The sequence below is a fragment of the Capsicum annuum genome, chromosome 9 (assembly GCF_002878395.1).
Source record: "Capsicum annuum cultivar UCD-10X-F1 chromosome 9, UCD10Xv1.1, whole genome shotgun sequence".
In the NCBI taxonomy this organism is placed as follows: domain Eukaryota; kingdom Viridiplantae; phylum Streptophyta; class Magnoliopsida; order Solanales; family Solanaceae; genus Capsicum; species Capsicum annuum.
The window spans coordinates 192453050-192457839 of record NC_061119.1 but is presented as its reverse complement, the minus strand read 5'-3'; positions in this window follow the sequence as shown (position 1 = coordinate 192457839).

The following is a 4790-nucleotide window of genomic DNA, read 5'->3' as shown; positions in this document are numbered from 1 at the left end:
TCACAAATTTTATAATTTAAAAGGGTTTCTTGGACTCCATGGGTGAAAGCGATCCATGGATAAACATCAAACATACCTGGGATAGTGAATTTCTTGAAGATCTGGGTGAGTTCTTGAGGATTGTCCTTGAATTTGAAAGCTAGGGTTTCTCGTTCTTGAAAGAGAGGTTTTTTTATTGTGAGAGCAATTGAAATAATGATGACTACTTAGGGTGTTTAAGGGTTAAATTTTGTATTTTAGGTTAATTAAGGCCGTGGAAAAAGACTCGAATACCCTTGAAAAAATTTAAAAACGGAAGCTGAAAACTAACCGCCCCAATTTTTAGCCTTGGCGCGACGTGCCACTATCGCACCAAGACACTGGAAAAGGGACAACTGGGACCTGGACAAACACCGCGATGCGCCACCATTGCGGTAAGCCTGTGGATGCCAATTTGGCCATCTCTACGATGCACCATGATCGCGGAGGCCCACTGGAAATAGACAAATGGGAAATTGGCCTGCTCTACAATGCGTCATGATCGTGGAGTCACACTAGAAATTGAATATTGTCATTTGGGCTGCCTACGTGATGTGCTAAGGTTTAAAATAACGATGTTTAACGACTAAAACTTAAAATCGCCATAACTTCTTACTCGATTATCGAATTTAGGCAAATTTTATATCATTGAAAAGCTAATTAAATTTCCTATGCAATGGCAGGCTCTAAACTAAATAATAATGAGTGCTTCAAAAATTTCATGTACGAATACTCATGTATTGGGACTTAGATTATGCTAGAAAAATATAGGGTGCTATAATATCTCCCCCTTGGGATCATTCATCCACAAATGAAACTGGTTAAGCTGAGGGAACTGATGGACTGAGCTTACACACTGAATATGCATGTCTGATACATGGAATGCATAACTAAACTGATTCATGAATCCACGCCTGACATGAATATGATGTGCGGCTGAAACAAAGCATAACAGAGAAAAGAAAATCTTAAATAGATTGCTACCTTATACTGAATTTGGATTTGCAGAGAAGAGATGAGGGTACTTGGTTCGCATATCTGCCTCTACTTCCCAAGTGGCTCCCTCAACGGACTGATTCTGCCAAAGAACTTTGACTAATGTAACTTCTTTGTTCCTTATTCTACGAATTTGATGATCAAGAATTTCGACTGGGACTTTCTAAAAGGAGAGACTGTTCTGAATATCTACACTTTCTAAGGGAACAACTACAGCTGGATCGCCAATACATTTTTTCAACAATGAGACATGGAACACTAGGTGTACTGAGGCTAAATCTGAAGACAACTCAAGCTCGTAAACAACCTTTCTGAAACGACTAAGAATTCTGAAGGGACCGACATATCGGGGACTGAGTTTCCCTTTCTTGCTGAATCTCTTCACTCTATTTATGGGAGAGCTTTTCAAGTAACGAAGTCACCGACCTCAAACTCGAGATCCTTTCTCCTCATATCAGTATATGATTTCTGTCGGCTCTGGGCAGCCCTAAGCCTTTCTCTGATCAACTGAACCTTTTCTAACATATCAAACACCAAGTCAGGCCCTACTACTATAGCCTCACCTACTTCAAACCAACCAATTGGAGACCTACATCTCCTACCATAGAGAGCCTCAAATGGAGCCATACGGATACTGGAATGATAGCTGTTATTGTATGCGAATTCAATCAAAGACAAATGGTCATCCCAACTACCCTTGAAATCAACAACGTATACTCTCAGCATATCCTCAAGAGTCTGAACGGTCATTTCTTCTTGACTGTCTGTCTGAGGAAGGAAGGCTGTACTGAGGTAGACTTGGGTACCAAGACCCTTTTAGAATGCTTTCCAGAAGTGAGAGGTAAACTGAGCACCTCTATCTGAGATGATAGATAAGGGAACACCGTGAAACCTAACCAACTCTCTGAGATAGAGATTGGCATAGTCCTCGGTTTAATAAGAGTATGGACTGGCAAAAAATGAGTTGATTTGGTCATTATTTCTAACATAACTAAGCCTGTCAAGTGGGCTGGCCTGACCCGACCCTACCAGGCCCACTTAAAGGACCCGACCCAGTTTGACCTGGCCCAGTAAGCCCTAGGGCTTTAGGGTTTCGGGTCCCGGACCGGTTATTTTTTTAATTTGGGCCCGGTTAACCCGGCATAGACCAAGCCCAATCCAGGCCCACCGGTTAACTGGCCTGGCCAAGCCCAGAATTTATTTTTTTTAATTTTTGGGTTTTGGGCAAAACTAGTCATTGGTCCAACGGCTATATAGCTGTTTTTGGGTCCAAACGGCTAGTTTGGGCCCATTTCTTAAAAAAAAGAAATTACTTTAAAAATTAATTTTTAATCCCAAAAAAAATTCTATAAATACCCTACACCTTCAAATCATTTTTCACATAATTTTTCACTCTCTCAAAATCTCATTCTCTCTCAAATCTCAATTCTCAATTCTCAAATATTCAATATATTTAATTTCTTAAAGTGTTCATTTTAATTTTTTAATTTTGCATTTACAAAGTACGAGCAGAAGTTTCTAAAGTCGCAACCTTCGGATACTTCCAAAATTTGGTATTGTCGTTTCATCTCTTACGTTTAATTTTTATTTATTGTATTAATTGTTTAATATTTAATTTTATTATATTTGTGTATTTTGAATTTTTTTAGTTTAATTTAATTTATAATATGGATAAATTAAGAAACCTCACTACTAAAGGTGTTAAAAAATTTTATCCCGGAAGCGGTAGTGGTAGTAAAAAATGAATTACTAGTGGTAGAGGTAGTTCAAGTAGTAGATATACCCGTGTGCCTTCGCCTTCGGTACCGCTTGATACACCTTTTGAGGAAGAAATAGGTGTAGGTGCTCACAATATGGATTATGAAGAAGCTCAGGAAAATTACGGTATAGAAGAAGAAAATGAAGTAGATGCGGTTAATTTAGATGAAGATAATGAAAATATTGGTGAGACACCCGCAGTAGGAAATGCTAACGTTAGATCTGAACCGGTTAATCTCCCTCCCCGTGCTGTAAATAAAAATGATTATTTAACCGTTACTTGTCACTGGATGGATAGTAATTTTATGATGCAAAAACATATTCTTGCTTTTTAATATGATGAAGATTGTAAACATACTGGAGATTTTATTGTTGATTCTATTGTTAAAGTTGTCGAATATTATGATATCGAAAATGAAATTTTATGTATTACTTTTGATAATGCTTCTAACAACAAGACTGCTATAAAAAAATTAAAATCTACGTTATCTCTGCCGTCGCCTGAAATTTTTCATATTAAGTGTGCATGTCATATATATAATTTAATTGTAAAAGATGGTCTTAAGTTTTTTTAGCTTTATATTGAAAAAATTCATCTTGCTGTTGGTTTTATTAAAGAAAATAATCGTAGATCGAGAATTAGAGAATTTAAAGTTAAATGTCAAGAAAATGGACTTGCACCAATATTGATGCCTGAGGAAATTGATATTAGATGGAATTCTACGTATGATTTTTTAAAAACTAGTTATAAATATAGAATTCCTATTACACTAGCTTTTAACCAACATTACAGTTCATTTGCTGATTCTGCTGATTGCATGCTACATGATTCTGATTGGGTTGTGATTAAGGATCTTGTTAAGTTTTTAGAAAAATTTTATGTTACTACGGTTGAATTTTCCGGTGCTTATTATCCTACTGTTTGTAATATTTTGGCATATATAGTCGATATTTCTAATTTGCTCAAAGAATATAAAAATAAAGAAGGTTATAAAGAAGTTGTTGGTGTCATGTTTACTAAATTTAAAAAATATTTTTTCCCAATTCTCCCTATTTACTTGGTTGGTGCTATGTAAATCCGTGCATGAAATATAATAATATGTCTCACTTTAGTACTATTATTTATACTAACTTAGAAATAAATATTAAGCATGATTCTGAACAAGTACAACCTGATTTGTGGACGGTGCTGATTTATTTTATTTAGCCATACCTACAAATATCACTCCAACTGTCGCTCCTCATCCTCCTGAGGAGCCATCATCTTTTAAAAGACCGGCACATAGTGGTTTTCCTGATTTCTTTTATGATTTAACTTGTTGGAACAGTGTTGATGAGAGAGCTTACATATCAACTTATCGGCAAGAGCTAAAATACTATCTTCGGTCGGCGCCAGAGGATCGCAGACGATGGATCAACACATTGGATTGGTGGAGGAGTAATGAAACACAATATCCTGTGCTTTAAAAATTAGCTAGAGATACCTTGAATGTTCCAATGCCAACCGTTGCATCAGAGAGCGCCTTTAGTTAGGGACGACAGCAGCTTGGAGACAACCAACACTCATTGGGAAGCAATGCAATGACTGTTCTAGTTTACCTTAGAGATTGGATTAGAGTGGAAAGAAGAAACCAAGGAATGGAACCGGAGCCAAACGATGAGCTGAAATTTGAAGAAATTATGTCTTCACGGGAGAACTCAGCAGAATCAAATCCAATGCATGGTTTTGCCCCCGTTGACTTCGACTATCCTATGCAAGTTCCCGTTAATATTAACATACATGAGTTGGAAAAAATGATGCATAATTTGTAGATTTTTCATTCATGTAAATTATAAATTTTGGATCATTTTGCAATCAATAAAATTCCTCAAATTCATTCACTCCTTAGTCCTTACTTTTTATATTTTTTTCATTTAATGATTTAAAATTTTAAATTAAATTTCTAGTTTTCTACTTTAAATTAAAAACTTACTTTTAATATATTATTAATTTACTACCAAGTATTATTAATTTATTA